We start from the raw sequence: 23,205 nt of genomic DNA on the forward strand, positions 1-23,205 counted from the left end.
CTCCTGACAGATGTTTGTCGTGAAATCTGCAGGAGGAGATTTCACTGTCTCTTTCAGTAGCTCGTTGCAATGCTTAATTGCAGTTATAAATTTTTTTTTCCTAAAATATCACCTGAATTTTCTTTGCTGAAAGGTCAATTGTTTCTTGTCCAGCTTCCAAATGTTCACAGAGCAATTTAACACTGGCCTCTTCATAATAGCTTTATATTTATCAGAGAGCTGTTATCATTCACCAGTAGGCTCTGTTCCTCTAGACTAAACAAACTCTGTCCCTTAAACCTTCCTTCCAAGGTCATGTTTTTCAAGACGGTTGTCATTCTTGTTCCCCTTCTCTGGGCTATCTACACTCTGTCCATTTCATAGAAATGCAGACCTGGAAACTGGATATAAAACTTCAGCTGGGAGATGACTCAAGGCAAAAGAGTAAAAAATAATTACACCTGGTCTCTAACACACAATACTTAGGTCAATCCATTCTGGGATAAAGTTTACYGATGCTCTGACCAAAAAACTCTGCATTGATCAAGGAACTATACACCRGTCTGCGTACACACATTGTTTGCATGTGGAAAACAATATTCCCATGTGCAAGGACTTCTGTGCTGCAAAGCTGCATTCCTTTTAGTTATACTTAACAAAGGCYAAGATTTTTCAGTAGTACATGCCAAAAACTGGACTTCTAAATCCCAGTTCGTTTGCTGAAGCAATTCACACACTGCCAAGATGCTGTAGCACCTAGCTCTGCAATCTCATAATCTCTATAGGCCTTATGTACAGGCTTTGAATCTTAAGAATCTTTTTGTCATTCAGAGCTGAAAGYAAAAGCACTATTCTTTGATGTGTCCAGTTTACCATATCCTGAACTCTATAGGTTTGGTAGACAGAGTAACTTTTTTTTCAGTTCCCAAACAGAAAGCTGGGGAGCAGGTGGTCAGTTCCTGGCATCACTCAGCACCAGGTCCTATTACAGTTGGCTTTAAAACAAGGTCAAATTTAAAGATATTGCTTTAAAGAAAAAACAAATTTYTCTCAGAACTCCATCAGAGTTAATGTTTGGGAATTCGGGAAATAAGTCACTCTCTTGAGAGGCTCTGGAGTTAACTGTCATGGCTAATCCATTTRAGTCCACTACTCCTGGGCTTAAACAGATGATGTTAAAGTGGTTGCTGGAATCCCCTTTTATCTTCTGTCGGCAAAATGGTAAATCTTCATATATACTCTTAAAACACTCCAGGAAAAGAAGGTCTGAGAATCGAGATTCCCGAGAACTTACATGGGGGATTTTTCAGAGATTAAATTCTTGGGTGATGTGACCACAGACTGCCAGTAAATCTTTCTATTCTGCACAGAAATATCCAGGTGGCTGGAACAGCTGGGGAGGAAATRTCGAATTGTCTGGCATGCAGCACTTACAGTGACTCCTCCTCTCTGATGACATGCTCTACTTCTCCTAGGGCTTCCCATCACAGCTGCAACGACTTTTAAAGACATGGACAGTATCATAAGACTACACTTGGTGTGCCTTCCTTTTTTCCTTGTACCACAATTTGCATCAGTGATAACAAAACCAGTGGCTGTTCATGTGGGATGGTGATCTGCCCACTTCACTGGCCTCATCAACACCAACACAAGCCTATGAAAATTGTCAGCAGACATTGAGACTCTCTGAGCACTGCAGGTTTGAGAATGACAGATGCTGTGGCTCCCGAAGCTACTCTGAAAAGAGAAGAGGACGGCAAACTCTTCTCAGAAATACAGAATTACAGTTCATTTCTCCTGGACAATTCCTCAGACTCTGAAGCACCTTTAAAGCTTTATTGCATTTTCACCTTGTTTTGCTTTGGAATGACAGTAGCTATGTGAATARATGTGCCTGCACATTGCTGACAGAATAAAGAACATCGTGAGTTTCACAGCTGTCACCACAGCCACAGCTCAACTCTCACCCTCACTGAGGTCTAATTTCATTAGCTAAGCGCTTCTGACTAAATCTCAGGTCACAAAGGCTTGATTAGAATTTGTAAAGTAATAATTGGTAAGTAGATAAGTCACAGAGGGAGTTCCTCACCTTCACAGAGCCCTGGCAGGAGGAATTCTCAATTGTTGCCTTTGCTGGAGCAAAGCTGGCAGCTACCAGGGCTGAGATGACACATTGGCACTTCACTCTCAGTAGCAACAAGTACACTTGCCTCAGTCTAATAGGCTTCCAAGGCACAATAATTTTGAAATTTAAAAATCTCCAAACTACTCCAATGATCTGGGTTAATTTACAGTAATGTGCAAGCCTGACATTGAATACTTATTTGAAAATATTSTGATCTAAACTCTTGCATTTCTTTGTGTATCTCACTGTTGGCAAATGGTTACATCTTTTGTCCCAAGGATTTTCTCCCAGTATGATTAGCTTTCCTTTTCTCTTGTTTGGAATTGGGACTAGCCTTCATTTTTCTTCTCAGTCTTCTTGAAGATTTTGACAGAAATAGTATTTAAATGCATGTTGATGTATTTGTTCTATTAAACATAGAATGCTGTGACAGAGAATGTAATACCATGAAGTGGAAGGTGGAAAACAAAGATCTGAACTTGTTAGAGAAGCATCACTGATTTTAGCAGGTTTGCCTTGGTAATGTCAAAATTACATCAGTGTCTTTTTTACAATCATATTCAGAAGAATTCAGTCGACCAAACATGTTGGTTTACATGGCCACAGGTTTCCTGTCTGATCTCTAGCTGCCGGCCCAGAAGGATGTTGAAGGTCCAGCACTTTCCCTTCTGGCAATCATATCCAGGTATCAGGACATTGCAGAGTATTCCAGATTAGACTGAATGCCAATGCTAAGGCAACCAAATCTCAATCCTGATATCAACAGACAATCCCTAATTGCATTCGGATGGTTACACACACCCTTATCTGCAGACAGACACACACCTCTTTTACAGGATCTTCCAGACTGCTCATCCACTTGGGGGTCTCTACATTAGGTCAGTTTTTCCTAGTTTTTCTTCTGTATTACCAGAACACAGAAAGGAATGTCACCTTCTTGCTGATCTTGTGTTATGTAGTGCAGATAAACAGAACAATGTGTTTGTCAGTTCTGTGCATTTTCCACAAGCACAAACACAGAGCAAAGCACACAAGTGGAGAGTACCAAAGTGGCAGATAATCATCTTCCAAACAGATGGACACTCCAAATTACTGGGGAACTGAATGCTCTGTGTGCAYGCACATGCAATAGCAATTCCATGGAGGAAAGAATTGTTCATTACCCTTTTGAGAAATGTCTCTTCTAAGTACATGTGCAAGACTCTTTTCAAAGATATGCAAGTGGTCGTTTTGGCAGAATGAGCAAATTCAAAATTTCCCAACACCAGTCTGGAACCTGAAAAAAAAAAGGAAAACGGCAGACGTAGTTTATCTTGAGATTACTTTTTTCTGGTATACCCTTCTCCCTTTATTTTTTCTCTTATCCATTTTTGTTTCAAACTTTATCATCTAACAGAAGAAAGCAAATGAGTTATTTGGGAAAAAAAGTCTTTAGAAGTTTCAGGAAAGAAAATTGTAAGTCCCATAACTCTTCACCTTCCTCTGAACTGCATCCATATTCCAGTTTGATGGACTCCAGCTGGGAACTTGTTTGAACTTGAATAAATGAGAAGAATTTTACCATCTCAGTGCAATTCAGTCACAGTTCTCCRCTAAAGATTAGTCTTTCCAGTCCCATCACTGAAGGGACTTTCCATGCATTTTTTTTCCAATATGAAGAATATTTCTGGCTCCAGCTTTAAGGGTCTTTTTCTCAGGGATTTTTATTGCACTGTAGAAACCCTGTGGGAGCTTCCAAACAGTAATTGCTCAGACTTGGCAGAGGAAAACTGGTAGATTTTCCCTCTTTCTGTGGAAATTTCTTTTGTATGAATATACACTTTTACAGAAGTCCCTCTGCTGGGAATCTGTCTCAGAGGAAATATGAGTTGTGATATGACATGTGATTTCTCTTTTTTCTCCTGGGTTTTATTCATGGTACAGGACAATTACTCCTAAACAGAAGAGTTTTGCAACTGTATCTTGCAAGATTTCAAAAGGAGTTCAGAGAGTGACCATTTCTTTGATACCACCTGAAACCAGTCATCTCCCATGTCTTCGAGGATACTGCTGACATTTTCTGACTGATTCCAGGTATCAGTGCTTACTTCACAAGCTCAGTGGCCCAAAGAAATTCTTCTTGAATCTCAGAATTCTTCTGAAATCATAGGCTTTGGAGAGCTGTTTGTAATTTCCTCCCAATCCCACTGTCTGTGTTAGAAGATTTCAAAGGTTCAATGCCTCCCTGGAAGAATTAGCAGCCACAAAGCAGACARCACAGAATAAACCTCTGCTCTATTTTTCAACACTTCCAAATGAAATATTTGGATGGTTGTAGTCTGTTGAGAAGTGTCACAGTCTCTAACTAGAAACTGATTACTCCCATGAAATGTTGATATTTTCAACAATTTCCTTGCAAGTTCTGCTTTTGTCACCTCCATASATTTAACACCACATACAGTGATTAGTTCCAGTCATGCATTTTAAAGGTACCACATGATCTACAGCTCAGTGTGTCATAAACATGGCCTTTAGTTAACATTAACAATTACTACCAGTTATACTACCAGTTATACTACATGTAYGTTACATGAAATACTATTAAAGTGCAACGACTACTTACATACATATGTATATATAACAGTTCTCAACAGACTACATACAAATACATATATATATATATMTTATATTCCCATATATGTATGGATGCATGCCATTTTTTTCACCACTSCTGTGGTACATGGCACATGAAATAAGCATCAGATATGTCATCKGACACCCAGGGCCTGTAGCTCGTTGGATGAATGGCAGTGGGTGGCTCTAAGAGGCATGTGGCTTTATTATATCTGATAATTTAATGTGAAGGGAAGGGTTGATCACAAATATAAGGCTTTTATTTTACATTTATCAGTTCCCTCCGTATTTGTTTCTGACATTTAAAGTAGAAAGTTCGATCAGTTTGAATTCTCATAAAACACAAACCTGTCTGTTCCCAGCTATGTAAGAGTACATACTCCTAATGTCAAAATTAGCAGATAAACATCTTCACACTTGGCCTGATTGATCTCTCCAGGGCTAAGAAACAACATCGTTTATGGTTACAATTACTATGCACCAGAACAATATAGAAATCAATTACGAATTTAGGAGTTAATATAATATTTGTGTTGGAACTTTTGAGCCTAACTACTGAAGCATTTTAAATCATATCCAGGTTATCAGGTTACAGATAACAAGAGATGTTTACTTTTCATGTTGGACACTTATGAATGCATTCAGTTAGAAAATTTTTAAGAAGAACTCCTGAACTGAGCATAATCCAGTATTTGAAAAAACTGTTCAAAATTCATAYTCTATCAGTGATCTACGGAAAAAGTCACTGTCTTGAAAAAATATTTCCAACAGAAAAGCATTTAAGGGGAAGCATTTAATGCTACTCCAGAGTTCTCAGCTGTTAAAAAATAAATCAGATTAGTTGCTCCATTAAAGTTTGTAACTGAAATGAAAAACTGTCAGGCTGTATTTTGGCAATTATACATGAATAATAGCTATGCAGCCAGAAATAGTGCAGTCCTATACATCTTGATCATAAATATGGATGTACTTATAATGACCTATTCTCCAATGAATACTTAAACCTCTTCCATCACAATTTGCTTAGCTGCACGTAAAAGATTGGTACAAAGCACAAAGACATCRTAATGTTGTAAAATATGTCTCTGGGAAGCTGTCATCACTACAATTGTATATTTAGGAAAACATTTTTCAAAGCACCACATTTGCAACGTTTCAGTACATGTCTGATAAACCCTGGAGCCACACAGTTCATCCTGCAAGTGCTGCCARCAAGGTTAGCTGAGCTTTTTATGCTTCCTGGAAGAGACTGATGCAGACAAAGGTACTGCTGTGATGAAGGAGGGAGGCCCTGCTGAGAAGTGCTGAGTGCCCTCCAGTCCCAATAAATTGCAGTTCCACTGGAAGTAAAAAGATCAAATCTGTTCTCCTTGATGTGAATGGAAGGGGGGTTAGGTAAACCACCTGCAGCCAGCAATTGAGAGTACAAACTGGTAATTACCAACAGTGATTTATCTGCTGTTAACTTCTGACTGCCTGTTCAGCACTGCAAGTGGGCTGTGAATTGGCTTATCTCTCTTGAATGGAGCCATGCTGGAGATGAAACAAAGAATCTGTTCCTCTGGACATCAAGAAATAACACTCCAGAATGTGCCCCTGTGGAATTCTGTAACTGTAAGTATTACTCCTTTGTAACACTTAAAATTTTAACTTTCTCAGACATCTGCAAAATGATCTGCTTTAATCAATTGTCACCTTTTAGGGCACATGTTTTTCATTAGTTTTATTATTATTGTTAGTCTGTCATTGTCCTTTGCTAGATAGGTTCCAATATGCTACTGAGACAAATTCATGGCTCCATCCATCTGGGACATGACAAATGCTTTATGGGATAATTTGGAAGTGTTTCTTTTTGATCCAATTTCCACCTTATTTTTACCYTTCGGAGCTGTCTCGTGCACACCCAGATCTGCTATCACACAGACTCTCAAAGTGAAGCTTTATGAGCCAAGGAAATGTGTGCCTKGTTTTCTGGGACAGCCATGAATGTGTAGGAGCTTGGCCTCTGCACAGATATGGCCAACTGGCTGTCCTGGTGTGCCTGAGGTTACGTGGGTTTCCAGATCGTGGTGGTCTCACATGGTAGGCAACTGCAGGTGACTGATTTTTGATATCAGATGTGCAAGATTCAGAAACACTGAGCCAAAGGCTGGGTTTTATTTTCAAAAACAGGAGTGAGTTGGAAGTTTCTAGAGCAAGGACCTTCTGAAAGGGTCAGTTTACAAGGTAAGTTATGCTTAGCATTTCTGAAAACTTGTGAAAACAAAGTGCACTGCCCTTTCTTAACCAGCATTTCCAGCGACTGTGCTTACACAACATGGAATAAATGTTACCCTGAGATCTCTGAGGAAATAGTACAAAGACAACATAATCAGGAAAATAAAGTGCAYCAGTGCCCAGCTATTCTTGAGAGGGACTCAGTGTACCTGGAAGGATCTTCTGGAGCAGCAGGTGCTGCTGGTTTATTCAAGGGCCTTGTGGCTCAGAGGACTATTCAAGGCACCACTGTTGTTACATGGCAGGAAAACTGCTGAAGCTACMAGCTACCAACAAAAATATATTATTGCCCACAAAATTCATTCTGCATCACTTTAATGAAGAGCAGGTTTTCCCCCTCAATTACTATGTGACAGGAATTACTCCCTRTGGTGCCGTCCACCAAATGAGTCACCAAATGAGAGTCACCAAACGAGAGAGTACTGTGAAAAAAACACCCAGCAGGTTTCCATAATGCTTAAAAGCCTGATCTCTCTGATTATCATCAATCCCATGATTGCTATCAATCCCTCACAAAAGGAAGAGAAGATCTGTCATCACTGAGATAAATGGTTACAGACAGAAAGTTGCAARTATGATCTTGTACTCATTTTCTCCTTTTTTGTCTCATTACTGTTGAAAACTGATGCTCAATGGTTCAGTGGCTCCACATTGTTAGATACATTAGTTAAATTCTGCAGAAGAAGAGAAACAACAGCAGACCTTCTAGTACTGAACTTCTGAAGCCTGGCCAAGGTTTTTCAAGAATCAGAAGTTCATGTATTYTTTGTTGGTTGCACTAAACCTCAAGGTTAAAAAAGGTGTCTTTTTTCCATACATTTTAAAATATTGCCCATACCCTCATKAAATGATCAGCTTAATTCCATTCTTTAATTCTGTGTAACCAAAAGAAAGTTAAAAGGCCTGTAAGACAGTTAAAACACTAAAAAACCAAATAACTTGGGGTTTTAGAGACTTGAATGAACTAGGTATTTGGGAATCCTTTCTAAACCATCATATTCTGGAGTGGACAGATATCATATCCAGTTGTCTTCTAAGAATGTGTATMTTATTAGCTCATGTCTGAAAATAAATTTTTAAAAAACAAGAAATACCTATACTGATGACTAAAAATCATAGTTTTCTATCATGCATGTTGTGATTTGGAATGCCTGTGCCTTCCAGACTGAGATATGCATATGGCATTTAAATGTGGCATCATTTGAGACGCAAATCATAGCGTTACAGGAAATCTTCATTGCCAAATTCTTACAAACCAGAAAACTCAGCTCATGCTGTAACTGATGACTTCTTTTGGGACATGCTGTTCCACTTGCTGAAAGGAATCACCATGCAAATAATGTAACTATGACCAAAGGGTACAAAAATTGATTTTACCYCTTCCAGATATCAAAGAGGAAACCAGCATGATCCCCGCTGCAGCAATATGCTGAATGTGAAGCTGTAAAGGTCAACTGACACACGGAATAGGCAGATGTTTGCAGTCAGCAATTACTTCTTTTGGCAATGAATGTGAGGTGKCAGGGACACCACAAAAGAGATAGCAAGATCATTCCTGAAAGTGAGCAGCAGATGCAAAGAGCCCCAGGACAAGCTGAATTCATACCACCAGTACATTTTATACTGTAGAAATATCAGTTCTTTAGAAATTATGCAGATGTTAATGGCAGAAGGAGCAGGGAGAACAGTAGCCAGAGGAAGATTACCAGCAGAGCTAAGAGCAGCTGCCTTTCATCTCCTKCCCACCCAGAAACATTTCATTATGCTTTTAAGACTGTCATAACTTCCACACTCCAACAGTGCAATTGCAGCACTCAGCACTCACTGCTCAAAACCTGCAGCATCCAACACTTGATAACCCTGCTGCTTCAGCAACTGCTCTATGCAGACACTCAAGCCAAGCCAGAAACATCATGATCTGCCAAHGTGATCTTAAAAAAGTTCATTTCACCTGTGTGACTAATGTGCGAAACCATACTCAAGAATTTTGCCAGAAAAATTAATTTGTTGCATTGTCGTTTGTYGAAGCAAGAATCTTTTGATGGCATTTGACTCTACTGTAGACAACACCAGTGTCAGTGCCCAGCTGCATCCACCTATTGCAGATGGCTGATAACCCTTTTGAAAGACAGATTATATGACAGTGATGRGTTCTCAGGCATCAGAGTGGGGTCTTACAAATACTGGGAGAATTATCTCATCTGTGAGTTTTATCTGTCACTAAATTGAAGCGCATCTTTTCTGGCCTGTTTTTTGGCCACATAGCTTGGCTAGAGCCACTCTGTGCCGGGAGACAAACTTGGTTGCTAAGGTCCCTCACCTTGGCTGGAAAGCTCAACTCATGCTAAATGCGATGATGTGGACTTCAGTTTAGCTATCAAAAAAACTTAAATTCTAGGAACTCAGCAGTGTGGTAACATCACAGTTCTATTATTGCAATGTGTAAGAGGAAATAAAAATTATAAGAGAACATATAAGAACACAAGGTATCTGAAATGTATCCAGAAGGGTTAAAAAACACTATACAGCAAACTGTAGATCAGATCTTAAGATATTCTCAAATCATCTGGCTGCAAATAAGGTTTGAAAGTTTAAATTAGATGCGTTAGCACCCCAGCCACTTGGAAAATGAGCTCCTAAATCACTCTGGCATTTGTAACATACCACTCTAAGGAAGAAGAACTATTGCAAAGATGCTTCTATGCATCTGGAAGTTAAAACCAACACCTCAAGAGTAACGTGGTAGGAAAGAACATAAAAATATCAAATAAAAAGTATTCATTACCTAKTCACAAAATGGTGACTTCACAACTACAGTACTTTGTGTTTTATTTAAAGAGCTGAAACCCTTGATAAGGCACATGAGGAAAAAAAGCTCCTATGGAACTAAATGCTGAAAGAGTCAGTTGCGTTGAAGCACCACCTCAGAACCAGCCAGGGGGGTTCTCTGACATACAGGGAGTCTGTGGATCGTGTTGTCTGGTTCTGAGTCTACAGCAATCCCAATAAATGGTTATTCCAAGAAAACAGGAAAGCATAAARTGTCCAACAGCACAACATCAGACCACCCCACAACACCAATAAGTGGAACCTCATCACTCCCCTCTGAGCAGTACAGTGAAGACACTTKCATGCTTATAACTGAGCATGTGTGTAAATGCTTGCAGGACTGAGGCCAAAGATTGCCACAGCAGCCAAGGGAATACCTGCCCAACCTCTTCAAGGCAAGGGTATTTTTTTTGTAAAAGGATATTTTAACCTTCAGAGGCCATGGACTACACAGTGGTAATGTGACCTTTAACTTCTCTAGATCAAATGTTTATGCAGGTGTTCTCATTTCCTGAAAGAGGAGCAGAGGTTTTAATATTATACAAACACTATTAATTTAAATATTTTCCCAGTTGCTGTGTCAKGCTATTGAAAATAAATATATTTATCATTTTTACTTGGATCCACACACAAAACATAAGATTTTGGAAATCCTCGTGGTCATCTGGTGAAAGTTTTCAGACCATGTGTAAGGGAAGGCACTTTAGTTGCTATCTAGCTTGAGTTYTAGAGATTGTAACAATGAGAAATTTCACAGAAATAAGCTCTGAAATTTCCCCTGTTATGAGGAATCYTAGTGCTGCAATGGCTGCAGATCAAGTGAAAGCCCAGAGGTCCTGGGATGGGATTCCTGTGGTTCACAGGTCAGTTCTGAGGCTGATACCAAGGGGCTTTCCTTGTCCCAGTYTGGTGGCAATGTTAACAGTCTGAAGCAGGAACTCCAGCTTTCCATGGGAAATGATAGTTACAAAGATTTCTCAATTGTTCCCACTCCATGCCTGCTTGGATCTGACAAAAATGCTGTTTTCCACATCTCTTGGCAATGACCTGCTGTTCCACTAGCTCAGGACAACTCAGTGTCCCAGCCAAGATTCTCTCTCAGGGTCGGTACCTCCATGGAGTGCTGTATGGGGTTGTGTTGAGGGAGTGGTATTTGCTGCATTCACTTTTCCTTTAGACCCATTTAGATCAAGTCTGGAAAACATACAGACATAAAACCTCTGAAAAATGCTGCATGTGAATGATTTCAATTCCACCCCTGAKCTCTGAGCCAATTAATTAGTGAGATGCAATTCTGGCTGCCACCTTGCCACTTTGAGCCATGTCTCAGACTCTCAGATAAATGATTTAAAGCAGATGCTTAGAAAAGCACMGTGTGAATCATGTAAGGCTCATTTGCTGTGCTTTGTTAGCCAGGTTGAAAGTTAAGGCAAGCAAACAGGTTGTGTTGAGATGGAGAGCAAATCCAGTAGTGTGTTTTTCTCAGGAGGTAAGAGTCCTCCAGAAATGGCATCACGGGAAGTTTCTTTTATTTAACTTGCAATCTGGGATAATTCTTAGACTGATTTCCCGTATCAGCCCTGAAATACAAAACCTTTGAGTAATGCTTGCAACACACACAYGTGATACTGAAGTGTTTGCTGCCCTCCCAAAAGTACACAAACGAGAAGAAGGGTCAGAGATGGGACAGAGGATGTTAAAAGAATGTGGAGACTAAACATACCGTACACAAGAGTAAGACACGTGCTGGTTGGGAAGATCATGTTAGTCTTGATATGGGTAGAGATTTCTGCTTTCACAATTGTTGACAACCTGTCTGRTGCCACACAAGGGCTGGAAGGTGACTGGATGGAGGGTCCTCCACATGCCTTGATCTCTGATGAGAATGTGAATGTTTTGGAGAGATGCCATTTTCTTGAGCTCTGTAGAGCTCAGCCTGGCAGAAAATATTAGGACAGCACAGCTTCATTTAAAAATCCATTTCTGAGAAAAAAAACGTGGTATTCTGTGCTAAAGCAGCAACTAGTAGCTGTTAAAAGGACCCTCATGAGACATCCATCTTTGGAACAGCAGCTGGGTTTCTAATTAAAAGCTTTTGTCCAGAAGTTACTCAGAATATTCTAAATGTCACATATATCAATGGTATTAGAAGCAGATTTTGTTTACGTGCTCAATATGTGTTTACTAAGCAATTATATTCTATGAAGATGTCTGAAAAGTGGTAGCAGGTCCTGATCAGGATTTTAGGGTTTAAGTTTTAGACTTTGTTTGATRCTACAAACAAGGGGAGGAACTTGGTTGCCAAGAAAGCATCCTGGCTTTTATCAGAAACAGTGTGGCCAGCCGGACCAGGGCAGTGATTGTCCCTGTACTTGGCCACATCTCAAATCCTGTGCCCGGTTCTGGGCCCCTCACTATAAGAAGGACATTGAGGGGCTGGAGCTTGTCCAGAGAATGGCAATGGAGATGGGGAAGGGTCTGGAGCACAAGGCTGATGAGGAGCAGCTGAGGGAGATGGGGCTGTTTAGCCTGGGGAAAAGGAGGCTCAGGTGGGACCTTATCACGTTCTACAGCTCCCTGAAAAGTGGCTGTAGCCAGGTGGGTTGGCCTTTTCTTCCAATTAACAGAACAAGTGAAAATGGCCTCAAATTATTCCAGGAGAGGTTTAGACTGGATATCAGGGAAAAATTCATAATGGAAAAGGTTGTCAAGCACTGGAACAGGTTCCTCAGGAGAGTGATTTGTCTACCATCCCTGGAGGTGTTCAAAAGATGCGCAGATGTGGCATTTGGGGACATGGTTTAGTGGTGGACTTGGCAATGTTGGATTAATGGTTGGACTCAATGATATTAAGAGTCTTTTCCAACCTGACAACTCTGACTCAATGAATCTGTCTGTGTGTATAAACACAAGTATATATCAACAAAAAACTCATGGGAGAGACAGTGCTTTCATGTTTATAGAAGAGCAAGCCCTGGATAGATTATGCAGATGTTTTAAAGCCATCTGTGAAGTAAATAATGTAAAAGTAAAACAATTTCTCTTTTCATTACATTTAAACATGTTGAACTTAAAGGAGGTTCAGCAGGAATATGGCATTCCTTATTTCCAGCACTTTCTAAAATACACATCTGCTGAGACCTTCTCTATGATGGCAAYTAAGACTGTTGCCTTTTTATAGTTAATTGGGTTTAGTGTTGTCCATTTGATTGATGGAAAGCCAATATCAAACTTTTCTCCAGGAGGCAGAAAAGACCACAGCTTTTGGATTACATGATCATTTTACAAACAGTGAGTCCCTTCTCTCAGCATAAGCAAGGGAAGACACTTGAAAAGCTATTSAGACAGATCTCCCTGCACCTATTCAGGCAGAGTTGGTGCTTGTCATCAGACTGTACATACTGAAGGTCTGGTGTTGCTCATCCTGTCATGATGAAATTTTCATTTTCATAGCATTCCAAAAGTTACAGTGTCCTAACATTAYATTAATGAAACTTTCTGGAGAGTGTTTGCTCACWAAAAGCRTGCACTAAGCYCTATGAAATCACTGATTTTCACAGAGTATATGGCCCATGTGTGATGGGACCAAATAAGTGCATTATGACATAGAGAAGATAATTAGAAATCATTCAAGACATGTCACTTCAAATGAAAGTTTTCTGTAACTCAAGATCACATCTGTGCAGAAAAATTRGTAGGCAAATTCTGCTCTCCCCTAGAAAACAAGGCAGAGAAGGAAAATGGGTATTTTGAATGAGGCACTTGGTGTTTACCTAAATATTCCTCAAGGATTAAAAGGATTATTTACATGTTTATTTGGGATATAAAATCAACCTTGACTGGTCATATGGGRAAGCACTCTGTTTAGACAGATTGCAACTGTGTGATTTTCATGGGATTATTATAAACTCCATTTTGAGACATTCTTTGGTTTTCAAGCTTGTTTCTGAAATACTTTGAGTAGGATTTTCTTTGTTCTTGGTTTTTAGAAACKGTGGTTCATGATTTCAGATCTCCACTTAACTGGCTCACACTATTTTGTATGTATGCAGAATGGCAAAATCAGAGCTCCACATGCACAGCAACTTTTGCTAAAATACAGATATTCCAGAGATGCTAAAATAAATAATAAAAGCTTTATTATCCATATAGACTGAAAAAAAATAAGGAAGAAAACCAATAAACAATGTAGTAGTATAGCTAGARATTGAGACAGAAGCTAATTTTAGCAACTCTTGAACTGAAACTTCACCTCAATTTTCAATATGATTACTGATACAAGGCATGATGACAAGGTCAGAATAATTGATCAAGTACTTGGGTGGAAGATAAAAGATCTATATCAAGAACAGACACTTCAAACATCTTAATAAACTCCAGTTGGGTGTGGAGCGGGCAAATAGTTTCCACAGAGAAACAGGAAAATTATCAAACTAAGTACTGCTCCACCATCAAGGAGACTTAACAGAATAAGAACACTGAAACTGAGTGGAGAGTAGGAAATCTCTTGCAAGTTCTCAAAAATAGAACACATATAATCTAAAAAACTATAGATTTGTTACTTTGACTTCAATGGTATGTTTTGCTTATAGAAGGAAAAACATGAAGGAAAGGTATCTAAGTGACTGAAAGGAAATATGAAATACAATATTCAATACAATATAATATTATATAATATATAATATATAATATATAATATAATACAATACAAAATTTCTATGAAAGATTGAATATAAAAAAATTAATCTGATCTTTTTATTCAGTAAAATGGCTGGTTTTCTAGCTGAAGAAAATACACATATCATTAATACCAGAAGACTAATTACCATGTAGGGTATTTTAATCCAAATAAGCAGATTAATGAAACATTTTCAAGATGGAGATAACTGATAAAACATGGGTTGTTCTGGAAAGGGATGTTTGAATTCTCCAAACATGACACTCAGGTTTTCTGCTCACACCCCTGGATTCAGGCAGGGACAACAGCTTTACCTGCTTACACCCTCCCAAACACGCACCCAAAAATCACTGATGTTTATGATCTTCTAGGTCATATTATGATGTTCTTCTAGGTCATATTTATGACCTTTCTCTCTTTTGGGCAGGGGCATCACCAGACTTGAGCCAGAATCCATCTCCTGTGGGGTGACCCTGGCCCCCTGCACTCCCTGGTAGATCCAGAGCAGGAGCTCTTCGTGCCAGAAAACTCCACTTGTGCTCCTCCTCTATGGCCTGGTGCTCTCTGGGATCCCTGGGAAGGGTTGCAGGACATGAGGTACCTGATGTCTGTTGCTGTGTGATGCTGGACACAGCCATCACAGGTTCCTCCAGCCCCTTCTGCAAACTTTGGGTGAGAGGAACAGCTCCTGGGGCTGTGCCTGCCTCCTTCACCTCGCATCCAGGGATACCCATCCCCTCCCAACACTTTTAGAGTCACAGCCATTTCCCCTGACTAAATGCAATGCCTTGCTCTCAAGAACCTATTGCTAACACTGCCAAAGAATCATGCAATCTCTTTCTGGTTTTCTTTTTTTTTCCCACTTATTTTTCTTTGTAAACTAGGAGCACTTCATGCCTGCAGTTGGCAGGGACAAAGGGGGAGGCAGCAGGGTGGAAGGGAGAGGGCTGAGGAACATCTGTTTCACATTTAACCTGGAACCAAACTTTTTCATCATGCTCCTCCAGCCTCGCTTGTATATTGATTCAATTACTAGGCTCTGCTAGTGCAAGAGATTTATATTAAAGCCTCATACAAAGCCATTGTGTTTTGTCACACAACAGTTCTGAATCAATTACAAACATGCTCTACATGATCCCTCTCAGTCATACACRTTTGCTTGGGGACAATTCGACCAACAGAGACTGCAGCTGGGCTTTTCCTTGTCTCCAGGAAGGTGTGACACACCTGGCTGGCACTYGCTGGGCATGTCATCCTCACTCCTCCTGTCCCCTGTGTGTCACCTTTCTCAGCTCTGCCTCATTGCTCAGGTGAGAGAAACGAGGCTGGACCCAAGTACACAAAAGCCTGGGCTCAGGTGTCAGCAGCTGCCTGGGGACAAAGGTCCCTCGGTGTGCAAAGRAACAGTGGTGTGCCATGATCCTCCCCTCAGCAATGAGGAGAGGTTGGCCAGTGCAATCACATCAGGAAAATTCAAAAAGACACTTGGGGCTGGTTGATACTTGGGGAAAAGAAGGGCAGAAGAAACAGGGTCTASAACCCTCCAACTCCCTTTTCTCCCATAAGAAACCAGCTTCCAAGTAGGGAAGCAGAATGGCAATTCCCCTTTGCAGAACRTGTCCCATATAGAAATTTGCTGCTTACACCAAGAACTGGCTCCTGCCTTGGCCACTGACTTGCCATGTAACCACGGCCAAAAATCCCTAAGCCAATATTGCACATAYGGGTGATAATTTTGGATATTACCATACTTTCTGTGCTCTCAATGTAAGTTTTCTGTAGAAAATCATCAGAACTGGAGACATGTTGAATTAAAGAACTTATTCTAAGTGTTTAAACCTTTTGCACCAATTCMTTTTGCAAAACACCCAAGAAACCAGACAATATTTCATAGATTGAATTAGTTTRTCTCTAGCACACTAATTGGTAAATTTAGCACCTAGAAAGCTTTCAACTGCTCAGAAAACCTTGCACAAAGAACACTGAGAAGCCACAGACCAGGCTGCTGTATCTGTGTCAGACGTGCAGATGCTCCTCACTTGACCACACATTTCCTACCTATTTCTCTTCACAGACAGTGTTTGCCTCTTCTGAGCACCTGTCTTTCAAGATATTCCTGATGGGGTTGTAACCACCAGCCAGTTCCTTTCTGAGCCCATGTGTGCCCAGTTCCCAGTTAAACGCAGCTCCCGAGGCAGGCAGTGCCTCCCTCTGTGCAGGTTCTCTCTCTGGGGCTGAGATTGTGAGCTCTCTTTCAACAGGGACTTCACTTTTCATAAGTAAACACATCCTGAGAGGAACCCTGAGGTACTAATGTGCATTACAGCAATATTGATGACACTGTATCTGACCAAAGTAGACTTTTTAAGTAAATTCAGGTGGTCCGTTTAAAAGCCTTTTTTTTTTTTTTTTGCGTTCAGTAAAGAGCATGCAAGATAAAATTCAGGTTATCCAAGATATATTCACCTTTTTTCAGACTGGTTCTCCATTCCACCTACTCCCTCCTGCCTCAGTTTACCATTCTTGCAGTGGAGATAGTATCTAACAGGGAAAGGAGCAAGGCTCCTGTGGCACAAACTGATGCTGTGAAGCAGATATCCGTGGACTTAACCCACTCAATTCATAACTCCTCAGCAGAACTTTTCCTGTGGGTAAAAGATAACAGGACCTTGTATCCATAGGAAAGGTTGAAATTGTCTGAACAGATGGAGTCTCAGTGCCCAGAGATTCTGAGCTAAAACTAGCTGAGCTCTTTCAAAGCCAGACCATAACTAGCTGTGATTAGAGCTCTTACAYGGAGCTTTAGCTAATTTTGAGCTCTTTGCAGATCCTTTCATACAAGCAATGCACAAAGAATGGCAGCAGCTGTGTCTGCCCCGTGCATGCTGTGAGCCAGCTGCACACAGCAGCCCCGTGGCTGCATTTTCCTAACGCTGTCTCGCAGTTATTACAGCTCATTTCTCAGCAGGGCGTTATTGCTTCAGGTTGAGGGTCCTGTTAGTGCAGCCACCCAGCTTCCTGCTCCATCCCAGCTGGCAGAGAGCACGGGCAGAGCAGGCTGAGCCTGTGGAGGGGATGGATGCTCCCTGGATGTCCCCAGATGCAGGGTGTCCCCACGGCACACCTGAGACTGAGGGCAGCACCCAGCCCCTGGCATTAGCACTAAACAACCAACTCCGGCAAACTCCTCCTGGGAAACACCCTGAATTATCTTGTGCAGCTCCCAGGGATGCTTTAACCACCAGAGACTTTCAAGGGGTGTTGAGTTCACTGAGTGAAATCTAGCTCTGGTACTTCTGTCCCTGTGAGCACAAATAAACACCACCGGGTCACGGTTACCCTCCAAAACAACATTTGTCTTCATCCGTGACACAAACACAGCAGCACGGCCACCCTTGAAGACAAGTTTCTTGTTATAAAATGTGCAGGGTAGATATTTCCATCATCAAAAAAATTAAATTTCTTTAAAATACAGGGGAATATGTCCCACCATCAAGTAACCTCATATAGCCTGCCATGGTAGAAGTGTGAAAGGCAGGAATAGCAGAAATTWGACTTCTCAGTTCAGGATTTCTGACAAACAGTTCTGAAGTGGTATTTTACCCATTTCTATGACCAGTGTCTGTGAGTTTATTTTTCTCTACTTTCTGTACATCTGTTTAAAATAAAGGGCYTTTGTTGGAAAACCATGTGTCATAAGTTGACATCTTAACACCACGGAGACCACCCCCTTTCAAGTCAAATCATTTCAAAAGTTTATACTCCTAGAAAAAGAAGACAGAAATATGATTAAGGAAATCCATTTTGATTAACTGCTGCTTGATTAACCTTGGTTGAGGTATCTGCACTCCAGCAGTTTTTAGTTTTTTACTGAAGGTTGATTAGAGTTGGTCATTTTCTTTTCCACCTGAGTTATCATGTTCCACTGTACAAGAAATGTGAAATCCCTAGGGAATTATCTCAYATTTCCTGTGTCAAAATAATTTTTGGTAATTAATATTTTAAAGGAATTAGAACTGGTGGCAGGAATTTCACAATTCTTCAGAGCAAACAGCAGCTTGCTTTGTAACTGGATAGTTCCGTGGAAGAATTATCTCAGTGCCATAGTTGTGAAGAAAACAAAGTCTTCAGAATTATTACAAAAAAAGAAAGTAGAATTCATCAGTCTGGAACTGTGTGTATTGATGCATCAGTGTCCTGAAAGTTGTGTCATGTGGTCTCCAGCCACAGAAAAGTGTAAAAGACTGGGGAAAGTTCAGAARAGGATAAAAAAGATAATAAAAGGCATTCAGGCTGCACAGGACAGCTTCTGTACAAGCAATGCCCAAGAGGTGATAGTGTTCACTCTGGAAAAAGACAATCAGAAGGGAATTTGAYGGAGTTCTCCAAAATCGGGGAGGCAGGTTGAATATACACCCACTGTTGAACTCAAGCAAGACATAGRGGATCTAAAATGCAATTAGCTGGAAGCAGGTTCAGACTAAACAAAKAACATTTTATCTCTAACCAAAATCTGTTTAATCTGAGATCCTCACCATCCTCCTCACAGGTGCCAGAAGTCCCCATCTTTTTTAAAGCAGGCTGGAGAGATTCACAGAAAAGAAATCTCTCACGGCAATTAAATACACAGATGATGCCTCTGTCTTAGCAGGATGATGAGCAAATTGTAGAAGACTGGAGTGACATTTGAGATGTTATCTCTCAACTTTTGTCATATTTTGTAGATTCCTAGGTGCATCCTTGTGACAMCATCAAAGACAAAATAGCAGGCTAGAATGCTATTCTAACACAATATATCTGGGTTTATATCTTAATATTGAGCCTGCATGCCTGGTTATGCTGAGTRCCATCCACAGGGAATGCCTGTGACAATGTACACCCAGAGCTACCCCTGAGTGTAGAAACCAGGCAGCCTGAACATTGAGGCTGAACTGGGGGATCCTGACACTCACTTTTGACTTCAAAGGGGATCCCCAGGCACTGCTGAACAGGGGATGGGGCAGCTGAAGCCAGCTTTCACCTGTAGAATGTCTGAGATGTTGACTGGTGCACAGGATAGATGTCTCCATATGACCCTATATTGCTCTTAAGTAGCCTAGAGCTCCCCAGTTTGTTTTTGCATCCCAAACTTCCAATCTTACAAAATGCCTAAATGCTGATTTGCTGCCTGGTTCTCTTTCACAGTTAACCAGCCAGGAAAGAAAMGTATCTTTGTCCATATCCATTGTAGATATGGATATCCTTGTTGWATCTAAGAACCGCACTGAATCATGGGTTCATTTCCCTGTGCCTTACAGGGTCCTGCAGGGCTCTTCAGCTGGCTGTGCACCTTCACGTCACATCTTGGGGTATGCAGTGAAGCCTCTCATTTACATCCCATAATAAATTTCTGGTAAGCTGCAGCACATGTCTCRCTGTCATGAAAACTTGACACTGGGAGCAGGAAAACAAAAAAAGGGAAAAGCAAAACCATAGTTTTATCCTAGAGGACCCCACATGGAGCCCACAGGAGATGCAGAGTCAAATGCAAAGCAGAGGGCATGGTGCTCTGGAAGAATCAAATGACCAGAGCAGTCTGACCACAAACAGCTTGGCCTGAGAATCAGTGATCATGTCATGGAGGGGAACTATTTAGCAGAATTTAAGTAGGTGGTGTTTCCAACAAGGACACAAATCGTTCTTGAAATAAAATMTGTTTCCATTTAAGAAACTTTATGTGTCAAATGAAGTAGAAGGATCACCCAGAAGTTGTCATTTGACCACCACTATCTTCAGCCTTTTTTCCTGGCCACAATGAACTCAGTCTCTATGTTGGACCATAAACCAGTTCTGCACAGATTCTCTGGCAGGTTTGCTGGCTGTATAACACAGAGACATGCTTTTACAAATGAAGACTATATAATATAAACCCCATAAAACCAGGCAACACTGTCTCACTATGGCATAACCCAGATGTGATCCTAACATCCAGAACTGCTACCAGCAAAGAAGCTCCTTTCGCACTGGGTGTTTGGGGTTTCCTGACAAAACAGCTCCTCTGATAGCTTTAGAACTATCAGAGAAACTAAAGGCACTCCTGACCRTTGGAGATTGCATAGTCCTTTCTAAAAAATGCGCTGCACAACATGAGAGTCAATGTTTYAACAGTGCCCAGACAGCCCGTCACGAAACCCAAGGCAGTTTCTGAAGCCAGCATTGTACAGGGAAAGTTCTCAGGCAGCCACCACCTTATCCCTCAGTGTCCAGGTACCCTTTYACACTTGAGCCATGCATGGGGGAAATGGGAGGGAGCAAACGGAATCTGTGTCCAAGGCTGAACTCATTTCTCCAAGGTTTGTCAGGGTGTTTCCACCAATAGGTCACCACACCYTCCCCACATGAAAGAACTGCACAGAAACCAATGCCAGTAACTTTTGGCCCTGGGCTGACATCGCGTTTTGCTCTTTCTCTGATGTGATGTGAATAAGCAAAGAAAGGTGTTGAACTGAAATGCCTCAGACACTGCAGCATGAAGCACAAGAAGGCCCCMTTTTCTGTGTGTTACGATAGGCTCTGACATACGGTACTGAATGTACTTGATTATTGCATAAAGTCTGTTGATTTCTGGGAAGCAGTAAGGAAGCACACTTCCAGCTAAGATCCTTATCCTTGTATACCCCCTGGAGCGCCACTTCAGTAACATTTTTCAGCAATACCATAATGAAGGAGCTCCTTATTTGARCCACTGCACTGCCCTCACTATTTTCCCTCACCACTCACTTGCCTCCAATAAAAACCCTGCCTAGGGAGAGAGGAAAAGGGAAAAAAGAGACAGGCAAGAAGTGAACTGTTTTCCCAGGCCAAATACCACTTATTCTCGTTCCATTAGGGACTGGAGCAGACGATTCCAAGCTGTGGTCTGCTGTGCAGGGGAGGGGCAGAGGCAGGCAAAGACCACCCTCAAGGCACAAAAATCATCTGGGAGCACTGGTGTGGACCACCTCAGCCAGGTCTCACACATTGCAAAGTGAAGCTGAGAGCTAATGCTGAGCTGAGCTGAGCTGAGTTCGGCTGGGCTGGGCTGGGCTGGGCTGGGCTGGGCTGGGCTGGGCTGGGCTGGCACCCTCCCCTCCGTCCAGATGTGTGTTCCTGTTCCCTAACACTTGCTGCATGTGCATGCTCCAAACAGCTCTGGAGACCATTTGTAAAGGTGTGTTATCTCTTCAGCAGAGGAGTCAGGGCTGGGCAGTGACAGGTTCAGGTTGGTGTGAGTTTTGTCATCTCAGCTCCCTTTATTTCTCTTTGTTCTTTCATGTGCCCAAACATCTCAGTGGCATTCCTTATGGGAAGAAGTGCAAGAGAGATGTCACATTACAGGCAGAAGGAAAAAAAGTCTGATGAGGTAATAAAGCAATGGGTCATAATGTGGTTTAATGASTAAGCAAAGTTGTTTGCATGTCCCAGAGACCATAAACTTAAAAATTAACCCCATTAGCTCTAGATCATGAGGTCTCCAAAGGTATTCTGGCTCCTGTAGTGTTAGAAGATTATAACCATTTTGCCCTTCCAGACTCTCTCTTAGCTCTTCACAACATTCCCAAAATATCTTAGTCCTCAGACCATTAGGAAGGAGGAAGGAGAAAAATTATAACCAGCAGGAGCTCAAGACAAGATTGAAGAAATATATCTGCCTTCTTTGTTCTCTACTCCACTGGATGTTATTGCCTCTGAAAACAAATGGTGAAACCCCAAAAATTAGCAGGGATTTTATTTTTCTGGCAGAATGGTTTCTGTTCTAATCTCTCCCATGTTGTTCCTCATTTTCTGCCTCCCACTGGCAGTACTCTCCTGCTCCATGTCCTCATTCTTGATGTTTCCATCCACCTGCCCTTTCCTTGCCAGACCCCATAGACCCAAAGTAAGTACATAAGTTCACTGAATTAATGAAAGAAGTGACTGGAGCAGTAAGACAGGCAGCTGTCACCTTGGACATACCCCTTGGCTCACTCCATGTCTGGCACCACTGTGTGCTCAGACCATGAGGTGCTTAAGGCAGGGATTTTGTCTTGTGAAGTTTGCACAGAGGTGCTGACTGAGGCCTTTGCGCTGTGTGAACATTAAATAAGAGCCTTGTACTAGAAAACATTCCCACCTGGGGAGGTTCAAAGAAAAGCCTCCTTGTAYGAGTGAAATTCCTGCTTGGTGCATAGGTGGTTTATTTAACAGAGCTTGGCAACTGAAGCAAATCCTTGTGCAAGAACAGGCAGAGACTTCCCTTTTCTCTCCACCTGTTCTCCCACAGATGGATCCTCTAACATGTGCCTGGCTAGCATAGGCAACAAGATGGGGCCTTTCCAGCAGGCAGAGATGATCCTTCAGCTTTCAGAAATGTGAAGTATCAGCCCTGAGGAGAAAAACAATAAAAATTTTAATGCAATGGACCAACATCTGTCATTCCAACTGTATGTAATGCATTCCAATTTCCAACAAAGACTGATATGAGAACATACAGCAATAAAATTTTAGTATTAGCTATTTTTGGAGATCAAGAAGAAGAATAATTTGTTATACTACCCTTTCATTTCTGTGGGCTRCTTGCAGCAATCTATTTGTTCTTAGTGATCCTGTGTGAGAATCATGACCAGGAATTGAAGGAGAGGGAACAGAGTGTATAACTGAATTCACAGAAATCAAAACTTAAGGAAAAGCCAGTCCCTCTTTCCTG

Source organism: Malurus melanocephalus, unplaced genomic scaffold (genome assembly GCF_030028575.1).
Source record: "Malurus melanocephalus ecotype Western Australia unplaced genomic scaffold, MMel_1.1 scaffold_3, whole genome shotgun sequence".
NCBI classification, from domain to species: Eukaryota; Metazoa; Chordata; class Aves; order Passeriformes; family Maluridae; genus Malurus; species Malurus melanocephalus.